The sequence below is a fragment of the Rhincodon typus genome, chromosome 5 (genome assembly GCF_021869965.1).
Source record: "Rhincodon typus isolate 14 chromosome 5, sRhiTyp1.1, whole genome shotgun sequence".
NCBI classification, from domain to species: domain Eukaryota; kingdom Metazoa; phylum Chordata; class Chondrichthyes; order Orectolobiformes; family Rhincodontidae; genus Rhincodon; species Rhincodon typus.
In genome coordinates, this window is record NC_063336.1 from 95,023,389 (window position 1) to 95,040,387 (window position 16,999).

The following is a 16,999-nucleotide window of genomic DNA, read 5'->3' on the forward strand; positions in this document are numbered from 1 at the left end:
AAGTGCCCCTCAGCCATCCTGTCCATCACCTTGCAGCTGAGTCTATTCCTATAAAACCCTCAGCTTTGAAGATCTCTACCTGTGAATCTTTTGATACCAACTAAAGTAGCTCAAGTTGAAGAAAACTGTCACATTTTATAAGCCCAAAATTACTAGCTTGGAATCTTTGTAGGTTAAGCACGATATCATTTGCACAGCAGCTCATGATCTCTTTCCTGCCAGGTTTCCATGGTTGTACTGAAGTCTTGGCAATCAGTATGTTCCTGGGCTTAAAACAGCATGATACCGTTCACCACCTACTTTTACACATGCAGATGAAGCTACCATTTGCTTGAAATGGGAACTTAATTCCAACCCCAACCACAGGGCTCACAAGAAGAATATGGCACAACAGATTTCCAACAAACACTGTGACCTCTTCCACCCAGAATTGGGGTACTATAGAGACCAAATTAGTCTCGTGAGTTCAAGGAAACTGAAGTATTCAGTTTTAAAAATGAAGACAGATACAGTAGGCAAAATTCATCTATTCGCACTGAATTAAGTGTGGGTCCGCTATGTTTCTCCCCTTAAATACTGGCCTGGATTTTGTGGTAACTGTAATGATCAGTCCATCACTACTCAGGATTATTAAAGACTGCATTAGATAGAAACTTCAGGTGACTAAAAATGGAAACTACAGAATTTGAAACCTGATTCTCACTACTTTCCCCCCGCCCCAAGTGTTGCTATATAAATACCTTATCAAGGGATTCATCGCTGAAATACATGGTGCCCAAGCATTCCTACTCATGAGAAATCCACTAGACAGAGATAGTTCAGGTTTACCTGTTTTAAGTACAAAAGAATTTCTGAACAGCTTGTTAAGATATATTTACTGCCAAAATCTCCGATGCTGAAAATTTGCTTCTTACAATTTCCTTTGGTTAAGAAAAACAAGATTACCACTTTTTTTATAAAAACAGCAGAGGCTAAAGGCTATGTGCCCAACATTCCTAATTGTTCTTAGTCACAAAGGAGATTGGCCAGGGTTCAGTCACCTTGACAGTAACAATCCTGCTTGGCATTGTTGGTGCAAAACCCAACTAGGGGCCCAAGAAGTCTCAAAGAGGGAGTCTTGTAACAGGCTAGTGAGTCAGATGGAGAGAAGAGGAGGAGATTTCAAAACAGAAACCGTGCTGCTGAGAAGGTGGTCTAGTTGGGCATCAGGAAGATGTCTCAGGAGCCATTTGATAGCACCTTGCAGGAGAAGTCCTGGGGTGCTATAAAAGCATTCAGGCTAAAAAGAAGCTTTGGGAGTCATCAACTGTTCAGTGCAGGTAAGAGTGGGGGAGTAGCAAATACACAGGTAGTTTTTGCTTGATGCAGCTGACAATTTCGGAGTGGAGAGGAACCCTGATTGGTGCAAGCATAGTGAAGTTAGCTGTTTACTCAAGGACTACAATTATGCCTATAGTTAGGTGCTAGGGTGTATCATTGGGAATCCAGTGGAATGTTGTCTCAGTTGGAGAGAGATTAAACTACCAGAACGTGAGCAAGCATTGAGGCAGTCCAAGACAGAGTAGCTTTAGAGGGAGTTTCAAAGCTGGATCTTCAAAGAGATGGAATCCCTTGTGAAGGAGACAAAGTATTATTTGGATATAGTGACCCACAGTGTCACTCCTGCCTGGGCAGGTTGCTGAGAAATCCATGGGACTTACTTTGACTGCATCTGATATTGTGTGTGAAGTTTGACCACAGTTCATCTGTTCACCCATATTTACCTCATGTTGGTTTTGGATGTTAAGAGTATAAGTTGTATGTTTATTGTATGTTGTTTTACTCTAACTTCGTAAAGTTCAGAACTATGGAATCTTAGAGTCATTGAATCATATAGATCTACAGCACAGAAAAAGGCCTTTTGGCCCAATATTCTGTGCCAGTCAAAAACAAGCACCTAATTATACAGAGCCCACTTTCCAGCATTTAGCCCATATCCTTGGATGCCTTGGCATTGCAAATGCACATTTAAACTCTTCTTAAATATCTTGTGGCTTTATTCTCTTTATAAGTACCTGGGATTCAAGTCTCATCTACTTCAAAGAAAAAAGTTACCAGTTCCTAACAAGATTATAAGAATGCCCCTTCTCATCCAAGATCACAAGACTAAGATCTTAATTCTTGTAAAATATTGAAAAATTCAAAGTGATCTAGATATCAATTTAAGTGTTCTACTTTACACTTAAGGAATAAGAACTACATGCCTCAACCATTTCCATTATCTGATTGGTTAAGGAGAAAGCTCATGCTTATCCTGTTCATGTAGATCCCCCGCACAATGCTTCTGCTTGGTAGTACTGCAAATTGCACTGTGTAGTCAAACAAAAATTCTGTAGAATGTTATAATTATTATAAGGACAAATGGTCCCATTCACAATTAAGCACATAATCTGGGCCTTTAATCTACCAATGAGACTTAAGTTTAGACTAGTGCACATTAGGCTTTGAACTGGATGTTTGATCTCAGCATCACCCTGGAGCTAATACAATTTTTTTAACCTAAAATGACTATCAATCATTTTGGTATTCAGGTGAAAGTTATTAAAAGTTGTAGTATTAACAGTTTAAACTCATTATGGTCTTTCCTCATTTTGTCCATCCGGTTTCTCTTCCTCTGCAAGCCACCCATGCAAAACAGCAGTCAATACAAATATAGAAACTTCGATGAACCAAATAGTGAACTGCATGTGGTATCTTTTTGACTAACAAAGTTAACCCGCAAAAATCTAACTACGTACAGACTGATAACTGCCACTTGACAGGAAAGAGATGGTGGAAAAAAAAGAGTCTGAGGCTGGTTCAGTTGAGAAGTGGAGCAATTCGAGTTGTCAAAGCAGGCAACAGCACAACAGAGAACCAATTTAGACTGATAAAATAAACTGCATTTACTTCAATGCAAGAGGTAATGCAAATGAACTCGGGGCCTGGTTGGGAACATGGGACTGGGATATCACAGCTATTACAGAAACATGGCTCAGGGAAAGGCAGGACTGGCAGCTTAATGTTCCAGGTATAGATGCTACAGAAAGGATAGAAAGGGGGGGCGAGAGAGAAGGGGGAGTGGCATTTTTGGTTAAGGATAACATTACGGCTGTACTTAGGGAGGATATTCCTGGGAGTATGTCCAGTGAAGTTATTTGGGTCGAATTGAGAAATAAGAAAGGGATGATGATCACCTCATCGGGATTGTACTATAGGCCCCCCAATAGTCAGCAGGAAATTGTGAAGCAAATTTGTATGGAAATCTCATATCTGTAAAAATAATATGATTGTAATGGTACAGGGTTATAATTTTTCAAACATAGACTGGAACTGCCATAGTGTTAAGGTTTTGAATGGCAAGGAATTTGTTAAGTGTGTACAAGAACATTTTCTTATCCAGTACATGGATGTACTAGAGAAGGAGCAAAACTTGACTGTCTCTTGGGAAATAAGGCAGGACAAGGGACTGAGGTGTCAGTGGGGGAGCACTTTGGGGCCCGTGATCATAAGTCTTTTAGTTTTAAATAAGTTATGGAAAGGATAGACCTGATCTAAAAGTTAAAGTTCTAATTTGCAGTAAGGCCAACTTTGATGGTATTGGGCAAGAACTTTCAAAAGCTGATTGGGAGAGCCTATTCATAGGTAAAGGGACAGAATGAAAGGTGGGAGGCCTTCAAAAATGAGAGGAGGGCCAGTGGCAGTATGTTCCTATTAGCATGAAGAGCAAGGCTGATAGGTGTAGTGAATGCTGGACGACTAGAGAAATTGAGGCTCTGGTAAAGAAAAAGGAGAAGGCAGAGGCAGGTACAGACAGCTGGGATCAAGTGAATCCCTCGAGGAGTATAAGGGCAGTAGGAGTATACTCAAGAGGGAAATCAGGAGGGCAAAAAGGGGACAAGAGATAACTTTGGCAAGCAGGGTTCAGGAGAATCCAAAGAGACTCTACAAATACATTAAGGGCAAAAGAGTAACTAGGGAGAGAATAGGGCCCCTTAAAGATCAGCAATGTCTTCTGTGTGTAGAACCACAGGAGATGGGAGAGAAACTAAACGAGTATTTTGCATTAGTCTTTACGGTGGAGAAGGGAATGGAAGCTGGAGAACTTGGTGAAATTAATATTGAAACTTGAAAAAAATGTCATATTACAGAGCAGGTGGTGTTGGACGTCCTAGAACATATAAAGGTGGATAAATCCCCAGGACCGAATCACGTGTATCCCAGAACTTTGTGGGAAGCTAGGGAAGTGATTGCTGGGCCCCTTGCTGAGATATTTCTATCATCGATAGCCATGGGTTAGGTGCTGGCAGACTGGAGGGTGGCTATTGTGGTGCCTTTGTTTAAGAACAGTGGTAAAGAAAGGACAGGGAACCACAGACTGGTGAGCCTGACTTCAGTGTTGGGTAAGTTGTTGGAGGGTATTGAGAGACAGAATTTACATGCATTTGGAAAGGCAAGTACTGATTAGGGATAATCAACATGGCTTTGTGTGGGGGAAATTGTGTTTCACTAAGTTGATTGAGTCGTTTGAAGAAGTGACGAAGAAGATTGTAGAAGGCAGAGCAGTGGATGTTGTCTATATGGACTTCAGCAAGGCTTTCGACAAGGGTCTGCATGGTAGACTGGTTAGCAAGGTTAGATCATATGATATCCAGGGAGAGCTAACCATTCGAATACAAAATTTGCTTGAAGGTAGGAGACCGAAGGTGATGGTGGAGGGTTGTTTTTCAGACTGGAAGCCTGTGACATGAGATCATAGAGATATATAGCACGGAAACAGACCCTTTGGTCCAACTCGTCTGTGCTGATCAGATAGTCTATATACATCCCGTGTTGCAGCTGTACAGGACATTGGTTAAGTGTGTACATTGGAATAGTGTGCTCAATTCTGGTCTCCCTGCTATAGGAAGGATGTTGTTAAACTTGAAAGGGTGCAGAAAAGATTTACAAGGATGTTGCCGGGTTTAGTCTTTGAATTATAGGAGAGGCTGATCAGACTGGGGCTATTTTCCCTGGACCATTGGAGGTTGAGCAGTGACCTTATAGAGGTTTATAAAATCATGAGGGGCATGGATAGGGTGAATTGCCAAAGTCTCTTTCCCATGGTAGGGGAGTCCAAAACTAGAGGGCATAGATTTAAGGTGAGAGAGGAAAGATTTAAAAGGGACCTAAGGGGCAGCTTTTTCACACAGAGGGTGGTGTGTATGGAATGAACTGCCTGAGGAAGTGGTGGAGGCTAGTACAATTACAACATTTAAAAGGCACCTGGATGGGTATATGAATAGGAAGGGTTTAGAGGGATACAGGCCAAATGCTGGCAAATGGGACTAGATTAATTTTGGATATCTGGTCAGCCTGCCTGAGTAGGACCAAAGGGTCTGTTTCTATGCTGTACAGCTCTATGGCTCAAGGAGTACAAAAGTCTAAGCCCTACCATCACCACATCATTTGAAAATACTTATGTTCTTGACTATAAACATCCCTATCTATTGCTGAAATAACTAATACAAACTCTCAAATCTGATGTGAAAATAATGAAATGCAATTTTTACTTTAAAATTGCTACTTTTCTTTAAAATTTTCTTGAATCACCATTGCATAAGTTTTAGAATTAGGACCTACATGCATTGAGACAATTATGTTCCTCAAATAGTAAAGACAGAGCAGACAGCAAAGGTACATCTTAGAAAGAAATTTATAGAATACAGGGATTAATAACTTGCAGAAAACTAGAATAAATTTAGGAGATTAAACAGTATCTGAAAATTCTTTGATCATTTGAGGGGTGACGGTTATAATTGTTAAACAATTTAAAGGCAAACTATTTTATGGAATCCTGTTGGTTTCAGTGCATGTAATCATTTGGCTGTTTAACTCTGCTGTTGCAGAGATTTAGCACAATATGCCTCCCCTTTCTCTGCAGTCTTGCAACATACTTTCTTCAATTACCTTTTGAAAGCCAACATTGAATTTGCCTCCATCACCTTCCCTCAGCAGGGCATTCCAGGTTCTAACCACTTCCTGCATTGAAAGGCTTTTCCCTCAGGTCCAGTTTGGTTCTTCTGCTAATCATTTGAGGTTGATTGTCCTGTCCTGTCGTTCTTGACCATTCCAACAATAGGAATAATTTCTCCTCATCTATTCTGCCCAAGCCCCTTAGTCCCACCTCCCAAGAACAATACTCAAGCCTTTGTTACACACTCTGTCAAAGCCTTCATATTCTTCCTAAAGTGTAATGCCCCAAATTGGATACAATATTCCATTTCAGGCCAAACAGTATTTTATCAAAGGTTCATCATAACTTCTATGCTTTTGCAAACAATGCCATCATTTACAAAGTCCAGGATCCCATATCCTTTTAAAACCATTTTCTCAATTGCTAATTTGTTTTCTTTATTCATTAACGGGGTGAGGACATCGCTGGCTAGGCAGCATTTATTGTCCATCCCTAATTACCCAGGGGGCAGATCAGAGTCAACCACATTGCTGTGGGTCTGGATCTGGAGCCACATGTAGGCCAGACCAGGTAAGGATGGCAGTTTCCTTCCCTAAAGGACATTAGTAAACCAGATGGGTTTTTTCTGACAATCGGCAATGCATTCATGGTCATCATTAGATTCTTAATTCCAGATATTTTATTGAATTCAAATTCCACCATCTGCCATGGCAGGATTCAAACCGGGTCTCCAGAGTATTGTCCGGGTTTCTGGATTAACAGACCAGCAATAAGGCCACTAGGCCATTTGTCCACAATGTACCTGCTCTGTTCTGTTTCTGCAGCCCCTTTAGAATTCTATTCTTTATTCTGTACTGCCTTTCCTCATTCTCCACAAATTGAAACATTACACACTTCTGCAGATTATATCTCCTCTGCCAGATGTACGTTCATTCATTCCACAGTGATTCAGGAAGGCTTGATCAATGGAGGTGAAACACTTTCCTAGATTCATGAGCATAGGCTAAGAAATATTTTAAGAGTGCAAATGGTCCAATCCATTCTCTTAAAACATTTTGTAGGAGCATGACAAACTTGAATAAATGGAGATTTAAAAATCCTTCCTGGTTCTAAGAAATACACCTACTGAGAATGCTTAGAACAACGTACCGATTAATTCACAAAAGTATGACTTTTCATTTGATATTATGTCCAAACTTGAGATATACAGGAATACATTCCACTTTGTTAACTCCAGAAAATATTACAGATTAACAACACAAAATGTATTTCTGCATTAAGTGTATTGTTGGAGTTAAGCTGAATATAACTATGCAACATATTACCACAAATTGGTAAGCTTCCCATTGTTTATCCAACCAGGATAAGCCACAGCTATTCAAGACATTCAAATATGTTAAAGCAATAGACCAAAAAGCGATGAAGATTATTTGTATAAAAGAATTGGAATATGAGCGATATTAGAGCCATAATCACTTGCATAAACTAAGCTGGCTTGAATAAAAAGATCATCAGTCTGAATCATTTGTGTTTTTCTCTCCACAGATGCTGCCTGGTATTATTTCCAGGAATTTCTGGTTTCACTCCAGATTTCCAGCAACTGCAACAGTTCGGTTGTGTTCCCATATGAAGATATCTAGTTCAGCTACCTAAGGACCCAGACCATGAAAGAATAAACCAACTTGCAATACTTTATCACCACTTATCCTTCTGAAGCCGACTTGACCCGAATTAGCACACATTTAAAGGCAGTGTGGTAGTAATGTCAATAGATTAATAATCTAAAGGAAACTAAAGCTCTAAGGGCACAAGTTCAAATCCCATAATGGCAGATAGTAGAATTCAAAATAAATTAATAAAATCTGGAATTGAAGGTGAGAATCGAAAGCTAATCACAGTAATAGTAACCATGACAACCATCAAATGTTTTAAAAACCCAACAGCTTTCTTCACTTTAGGGAAGGATTTTCTGACATCCTGACCTGGACTAGCCTACATGTGACTCCAGGCCCATAGCAATGTGGTTGATCCTCAAATGCTCTCTGAAATGGTCTAGCAAACTATCAGTTAAATGAGAGTTAGGAGCAGGTAACAAATTTTTGACAGGACAGTTATACCGGCATCCTATCTAAAATAAAAACAAACTCACCATCCATAATCCTCTTTATAAGATACCTTTATAAACTATTCACTGGGTGCAAACCACCTTGCATTAGTTTAAAGATATAAAAAGTTCATCTATTTTTCTGATTAAATTATCCAGAGATGTTATTATACACCTCTGGATCAGGTGGAACTTGAACCTGGGCGTCCTGGTCCAGGGATAGGAAATCTCCCACGGCACAACACAAGTTCAAAGGTTCATACAGATGATAAAAATAGAATCATGAGTGTATTTTCAATTCATTTCATCATAGAAACCACAGTTGATCTCTCACTGTCCACTCCCAAGATATTTCCAAATATTAGTTACGCTTTCCTTGAAATACTGCCTGACAACTCTTGACAAAGAAACCTAGTTCTATTCAAGCTGCTTCATGTAGGAGATTTGTACAAAATATGATACATAGTGGCACAAGCACAACAAGTATAGACAAATAACAAAATGTATCAAGGCTAGTTTTCAAGTCATTGAAATACTGAAATTCAATTTCTACTTATTGCATTGCATAAGTTTCTATGAATATCACATAAATGTAGCATCAATCGTAACAATTAGCAAGGGATATAAATGATGTGCTTGATGGGTCAGGGAGTATTTGGCAACAAGCAAACATTCAAATAAGTTTCAAGTTGAAGTAGATAATAAGGAAATGGTAACTCAAATGAACAAATATTTTGTTTCTATTTTCAGTATCTACTATTAACTTTCCATTCTCACTCTCTAGAGAAGCAACACTCACTACTTAGCTATTTCATTTTTAAATACCTATAGAAACTCGTTAGCTGTTTTTACATTTCTGTCTAGCTTCCTCTCATACTATTTTTTTTTCTCCTGATTAATTTTCTAGCCATTTCCTGCTATTCTTCATATTCAGCATATGAAACTGATTTGCTACTGATTTGAGTGCGACAATAGACTTTGTCCTTAAGTTTGAAACTTACCTTAAATTCTTCAGTTATCCATGGCTGGTAGGTCTTCCCCTTCATTTTTTTTTCTTTATAGTAGAAACACACTTGTTGAACATTTAGAAATATTCCCTTAAATGTTTGCCATTGTGTTTCTATTGACCTATCCCCTAGCCTACTACCCAAGTTCATTTCAGCCAGCTCAGCATTTAAAGTCACTCAGGTGCACTAAATTATTTCGAAAGGATTCTACAAACTCTTCACTCAGGCTCTTACTACCACAGTCTGATATTTCTTGGTCATGTATAGATTAATATCATCCACAATTATCAATGTTCTTTTATTGTAAGCCTCAAATATTTGTGTGATTGATCTTACATTGTGATTACACTAATGTCTTTCACTTACTATTCCTCACTCCAGCGAAACCAATTCTACATCCTGATCTTCTAAACCAAGGTCTTCACTAAGTATTGCACCAATGCCATCCATCTTGAACAGTGCTCCTACTCCAAGCTAACCTAGCTTCTTGTTCTTTCTGAATATTCAAAAAAACTAATCCATATCATCATGCAACCATGTCCCCGTAATGGCTATCAGATCATATTTATTTATTTCAATTGTGTGCTATCAATTCATTTGCTTTGTTATGAATGCTATACACAGTCACAGAACCTTTAGTTCTGTCTTGTCATATTTGTAACATCCAGATTTGCTGCATTTGGACATGGACTGCTTCAGTAAGACCTGGATACTATTCACGTTTGAGCTGACAAGTGGCAAATAACATTTGCTTCACAAAAGTGACAGGCAATGGCTATCTCCAACAAGACAGAATCTAACCATCTCCACCTTACATTCAATGGCATTACCCAAGCTTGATGCCTTGCACCTCCCCATTGTTTAGTTTAAAGTCTTCTCTAATTCCCCAGTCATATAGTTTGCTACAATCCTGGTCCAGCATGGTTCAGGTACAGATCATCCCAACTTCACAGCATCTAAATAAAAGCAATATACTGCAGATTCTGCAAGTCCAAAACAAACATAGAAGGAAGGCGGCAGGTTTGGCAGCATTTGTGGAGACAGAAACAGAGTTAACAATTTGAGTCCAAGAGTCAAACTGGACTTGAAATGTTAACTTTGCTTTTCTCGCCACAGATGCTGCCAGGCCTGCTGTTTCTCCAACATTTTCTACGTTTGCATCACCCCCACCTTCCTCAATACTGATGTCAGAGCCCTACAAACCAGAACCCAATTTACAGAAACCACTCTTTTCATTACATATTCATTTCACTCATCTTTTCTGTCCACGAAAATAACCCTGAGCCTCCTGCTGCGTACCACTTCAACATATCACTGTGTTCCCGGGCCAACATCTCTATCTCAGGCTTGCTGCAGTGCTTCAGCAAAGCTCAGCACAAGCTGGAAGAACAGCATCTAATTTTCGTTTTCGGTCTATGCAGCCATCAGGACTCAATATCCAGATCGATACTTTTAAGGCCTGAGTAACTTTTCCCATGTCCTTATCCCAACTGCCACACACCAGACTTTGTCATCACATGGGCTGCCACCACAATCAATCCATTGCCAGGTATTAGTGGTCCCATTAGTACCTATTGATCATCCCAGGCTGATCTTTATCCATTCCTTTGTCTGCCCAATAAACGTTTTCTCTCTCGGCTCCATCTTCACCTATTGTTTACTCTGACCCCCTGTCCCTATTCCATCTTCAGCATATATGAGTAGCACAGTGGTTAGCACTGCTGCCTCACACTGCCAGGGACCCAGGTTTGATGCCAGCCTTAGGTGACTGTGTAGAGTTTGCACATTCTCCGTGTCTATATGGGTTTCTACTGGATACTCCAGTTTCCGGCCACAGTCTAAAGATATGCAGATTAGGTGGACTGGCCGCTAAACTGCCCTCCCGTGTCCAGGTATGTGCAGGTGAGATGGATTAACTATAATAAATGCAGGGTTATGGGCATGAGGTGGGAGGGTCTGTATGGCACAGTCAACAGAGGGGCAGTGCAGACTCGATGGGCCAAATGTGCTCCATCTACACTGTAGGTGTTCTATGATTCTAAAAATTCCAACATTTTCCCAGCTACAAATCGGTTCTGACGAATGGTCACTGGACCCAAAATTTTAACTCTGCTTTCTCTCCACAGATGTTGCCAGACCTGCTGAGCAATCTGTATTTGTTTCTGATTTCCAGCACCTGCAGTTCTTTGTGTTTTCTTTAAAAAAGTAAAGATTTATAGATTGGTAAGGTGTAACCAGTGGTTAACTATAAAGGACCAATGCTCGAGTTTCAGCTACTACTATAGCTGGAATATAATGTATACAAATTTGTTGATTATGCAAATTAAGTTTGGAAAGTAAGCTGCAAAAACAAAGAGAAAGTGCAAAGAGATATTAAGCATGTTTAGTAAGTTAGCAAGGATGTGGTATTAAATGCTATGCAGCTATTTCTACTGGGAAAGAAACAAGAAGTATCTTTACAAGAATGCTACTTGATATCATTTGACATGAAAAATAAGTACAGTATTCTTGCGCAGAATTCTAAACCACGAAACAAGAGGAACTTACTAACACTATGTGAAACCGATTTATGTAAAGGTTTTCAATCTGTAGATGTCCTGAAAATGTCAAGCAAAGTTTCTGCTAATAATGTTAGTTGCTGTTCTGCTTTTGATGAAACTATTTTTGCTTAACATAAAAAAACGCTGCTAATCTCAGTGGGACCAATGCAGCTTAATTAAATAGTGAAAGGAACTGAACTAAGTCTTACACACAAGTGAAACAATGCAATAAATACATATACAATGCACTAAGCAACAATATATAATTAATAACAAACATTTTCAGCTCTGCAAAGGTCTTGAGCTGCTAGGTGTAAAGTATGCTACTCTATCTCTGCCATACCAGCAGTTTGAGAACACCTGCTTTAAAAAAGTGCTGCAATCCCTTCCACAACCGTTGGTTTTTAAAAACAGTCCTTTTCCCCTTTCAGTCTACAATTAAAAAGACAGAAAAATAAAAGAACATAGTCTTCACAAAACACACTTCATATTTTATGTCCCTACTTTAATGCACAATGTAATTGTCTATTAAAATAAGCTGACCAAACAGGAAAATGTAACTTGCTCCCCAGACTAATTTTGTTCACAAGCAGCAAAGCAAGTTTGTAGCTTTCAAATTAAGAATTCTAGATTTTACTCAAGGCAAATGTTTGGGAGGGAGACAGAAAAAGTAAGAGAGACAGATAGAAAGAGGAGATGGAGGAAAAGGAAAACAGAGCAAGGTGGTAAACTTGATAAATCACAGTAACTTTAAAGCAATTCATTTTAAACTGGCAGGCCATCATTACCCTGTTTCTACTATCTTGAAGAATGGAGTGACATTTGAAATTGTACAGTCCAAAGATGAACTCCTGCATATAGAAAAAACTGGAAAAAGATCAATGCATCTTCAATTTCCTCCTTTATCTAATTACCATTGGGTGGAATTTGTCAATCTTGTCTTTTTCACCGTTATCGTATTTTTAACCGTAATAAAATGTACCAAATTCCTCCTCTTCCCAGATCTAAAAATATACTGTGACACAAAGAACCTTCTTCATCCTCTAGTGTGAAACCATATAATAAATCTGCCAATTTCTTATTATCCATTACTAATCAACGTGCAGATTGTTATGGGCCCATATCCATTTTACAACTTTTTAATATATTTATAAATACCTTTTAATAGCTTCAATACCTTTTGCAAGTCTCTTGTTTCCACAATCATTGCACATTCATCACTTTCTTTGAAACCCTCAATACTTTTATAAATCACCTTGCAGCCTTTGCTTTGCATTGCATTGCATTGTCAGTCTTTTTTTCATACTGATACAGTCTCACTCTCACTTGCTGACCAAGACTGCTTTAGTACAGAAGTGAATCCAGACATCATCAACATATACTAAGAAATAATAAGATTGTGAGAGGCTGGAAAAGAAGTTGATGCAGACAGATACAACACCCCTCATCTTTCACCTCTGAATGAACTGCACTCAGACTAATGGATGCAAGTCTTTTGACAGCATGGACACAATTAAATCTGTTTAGGATGTCTCAATCCAACTCACGTAAAGATATAGGCTCACATAAGAGAAGGGCCCCATATGTATCATTTAGAAAAGATCAAGTTTTGGACAGTGGGCCTCTAAGGCCAAGCCCGTGGCAAGTCAGTGGACCAGAGTACAAGGATATTTATTCTGCATCTACCCACCTTACCCTTGAAAGAAATCACCAATCATAAGTATTACCAGTTCAGAAGGGTCTATACCTGAAACTTTAACTCATCTATTCTGTACACAGAATTTTACTGAACTTATGTATCACTGCATTTTCTGTGTGGGTTTGTGCTTCAAATTTCCAGCACCTCCAGTTAGTTCAGTTTAGCACTATGTTGGAGCTGAGCATCTGAAATGAGAGAACTATTCGATTCTCCAACACTAAGTTTCCCTTTAAAGGAGGGCAAGTCTGTAAGATTATCCAAGGATTGAATAGATCAATTAAAATATGGAATGCACATACACAAGCCACAGTAAGATTAGTGAATAAAATGACTGGAGTTTTAGCAATATTCTTACTTCTTTATTTAAGAAATTAACTTTCACATTTCCTAAGGTTTTTTTTTTGAAAAAGTCTGTTAATGTAATGTGGGAATTTGTCATAGCCAACATGCACGCAGCAATTTCCCAAAAATGGCAGTAAGGCACCAGATAACGTGTTTAGAAATTTTTGTCACTGATATTCTATATTTGGAAAGGGGAGGAATTTGTTGGACATAATTTCAGCCAGTTCTTCAAATAATGCCAAGGGAATTTCTCTTTACATCAATGGGCCAGCAGGAGGAATGCAGCGATTCAGGAAGGCAGCTCACCATCACCTTCTCAAGGGCAACTAGGGATGGGCAAGAAATGCTGGCCAGCCAGTGACGCCCACATCCCATGAAATGAATAGGAAAAAAAACTGTCTCCCTTCCTGAGGGAAAAGTTGTGTATAAATAGCTGTGGGTCTTACAACAGCACAGGCAAGTCATTATTGTTTATGACCATACCTCAAATGAGGATCTGCAGGGTCTTTGATCACGTGCACCATGTCCTCACCCAATGTTCATTCACCATATCCTCACAGAGGATCGGGACAGGCACTTATTGCCATAGAAAACGACCTGGATACCACTATATACCATGAAGGATGATGCAATCAGACCAGACAGGTGAATAGGAAAATGAAAAGGTGCCTGAGGCCAGCCTTGTGTGTTCAGGAATCCACAGATAATGAATCAGTGGATAATGAGAACTGTATATACAATCCAGACTCAAAGGTCAACTTTGTGTTCACAAACAATGCTTTTCACTTTGAAACTGGGAGATATACAGACACAAAATGCATGGTACTACACAGTATGACCACACAGATAAATCTCCAAGGTAACAACGGTAGTTTATCACTACTCATATTGTAGCAACTTAAAGGCCTTTAATAGATGACATGAATTTTCACAATATAGTATTGTATTACTTTACAACAGAGCTCACCAAAAGATGGATCACATTCACAAGTGAGGTCAGTGAACACAATTTGGGGGTCACAGCTCCCAAATCTGTAATGGTTGTTATGGGATACTACAGGGGCAGTGGCTGAGTCTTTTTTTCATTCATTCAAGGGATGTGGACTTTGCTAGCTGAGCCAGTACGTATTGCTGATCCTCAACTGCCCTAACAGTGTTGGTGAGCCATCTTCTCAAACTGCTGTAGTCATTATAGCATAGATATACTCATAGATGCTGAGAGTGCATTCCAGGATTTTGACCCAGAGAGCATGAAAGAATGGGGATATATTTCAAAGCTGGGATAGTGAGATGCTTAGAAAGAATCTTACAGGTGGTGGAATTTTCACGTATCTGCCGTCCTTCTTCTAGGTGACATGTCTTAGGTTTGGAAGGTGCTCCCTGCTCCTACACACTCACACTGACCCTCCGCAGTCTGCCAATACACACCCACCCCCTAACCCACCATTACCAGGCCACCCACTATACACTTACTTCCCTCCAGTCTGCCCCAACACTAACCCCTGGCTAAAGACGGATTCTGTTCCAGGTCACCAGGTAGCTGGGTTTAAAAGTCATGTTGACCTCACAGCACTTTGTCCCCCAAGTTTAAAGCAAAGTTCACCACCACCACCCTCTGCCTGGCTGAGGTCGACCTCGCTTTGAGTAACTTCTCCTGTAACTCTTCTCACTTTCTTCGGGTCAAAAGGTGCGGCCATGGGAAGACGCACAGGTCCAAGTTATGCCTACCTCCTTGTGGAATTTGCAGAACCCTTCTTTATTGCAGTCCAAACGGGCCTTTCCCCACGATTTTCTCTGGTACATCGAGGACATTACGTGTGCTGCTTACCTCTCTTACCCCATCTCTCCACCTACCCGCTCAACCTGACTTCATCTTCAGCAATAAATATCACCTTTCCTTCGCTACTACAAAGAAAGTTCTGACAGATAGAGTCACCGGAGCCGAAACGTTAGCTCCGCTTTCTTCCCACAGATGCTGCCAGACCTGTTGAGTTTCACCAACAATTCCTGTTCTCAGCCACAAATAAGATCTTAGTTTAAAAGCACGTTGACCTCACATTAATTACTAAAAGCACAAAGACCCCAGCACAGCGTAGCTACTCACCCGCCGCCACACCGTCTGTCTGATCATGTGACCTGATCACCTGACTTCGGGGGCCCCTCCGGCCTTGAGCCGGCGTCTGATTGGAGGTGGCGGCGCACACCCTCCGCGGAATACTTCTTACTATTGGGTAGTAGATGTATCAATCTGATTGTCTGGGCCAATAGGAGAAGGGCAGTGCCGGCTCTGGGACGTGTATGGAATGCCTCCCCCCGGGGATGAGCTGGTGCACGGCGTTGACTGGAGCCTTTTGGAGACAGTAAGAACTGCAGATGCTGGAGTCGCACAGATTTCTGAATGAGGGTCCCGACCCGAAACGTCGACTCTCCTGCCCCCCCCCCCCCTCTGATGCTGCCTCACTTTCTGTGTTCCTCCAGCTCCACACTGTGACTTGAGCCGTGGTTGCTGGGGTTTTGAAAGAAAAACCTGCAGATGCACAATTCCACCAAGAGCAATAAAGCCAAACAAATGCAATTCCCAGCCCCACAACACCTCCCTCTCACCCTCAACCCCCATCCCATCAGTATAAATACCGCTCTTTCCCAGCTCCGACAAAGGGTCACTGGATTCGAAATGTTAACTCTTCTTTCTCTACAGATGCTGCTGAGTCTCTCCAGCACTTTGTGCTTTCCCCCCTCCACCAGCAGTAACCCCCCGCCTCGCTGTCAGTGAGCCACGGAATTCTCCAATCAATTCCGCCGGATTTGCCCGTAAAATTTGAACGCCGACCTCTTGGGCAAGTTCCGTCGTCCGGGGAGCACTCTGGAAAAATATGCTACAATACTAAGAAGGAATTGTCCACAGTTCGGTAATCTTACCAGCATAGTTCCCCAGGAAGTCGTTGACGCAAAAGTCCCCCTAACGCCCCACAATCGCTCACACTGAGCCCTTGACCTCAACCCCAGCCTCCATATTTGTGGTCTCGATCTTGTGCATGATTAGCTGCCTATGTAAATTGGAGTTGTGGAATTCGAGCAATATGCGGCAGCTTCATTCATGACATGTTAAAAAAAAGTGCTCACAATTTCCTTAATTCAATTAACATTTTCACCGTGCCCCTTATTCCTTTTTGTCTTCAAATCCCATTTAATATCTTCCTGAATTAATGTCAAGATTGCTATGGAAATACCAGTTGCAAATTTGGATGCACTTAAGTGAGTTATGCTATTATAGCTGTTGATGCAGAAACCTGATCCTGTGTTGAATTCTGAGGTTCCGTATTTTAGATCTGA

The 16,999-nt window shown here is 40.4% G+C and overlaps 1 protein-coding gene across 4 annotated transcripts in view; it reads right to left on the reverse strand.

Annotated features, from left to right (window-relative positions):
* Positions 1-16,642, reverse strand: part of cln8 (CLN8 transmembrane ER and ERGIC protein) — a 29,910-nt gene extending 13,268 nt beyond the window's left edge. Inside the window, exon 1 of one of the 4 annotated variants that reach the window (XM_020524662.2) lies at positions 16,586-16,642. The gene's annotated coding sequence lies outside the window, so the exon portion shown is untranslated. Of the gene's footprint in view, positions 1-15,723; positions 15,750-15,770; positions 15,845-16,300; positions 16,361-16,585 lie in introns of those variants that run through there. The other 3 variants (XM_048596967.1, XM_048596965.1, XM_048596966.1) reach the window with 3 other exon arrangements.
* Between the last annotated feature and the right edge of the window lie 357 nt (positions 16,643-16,999).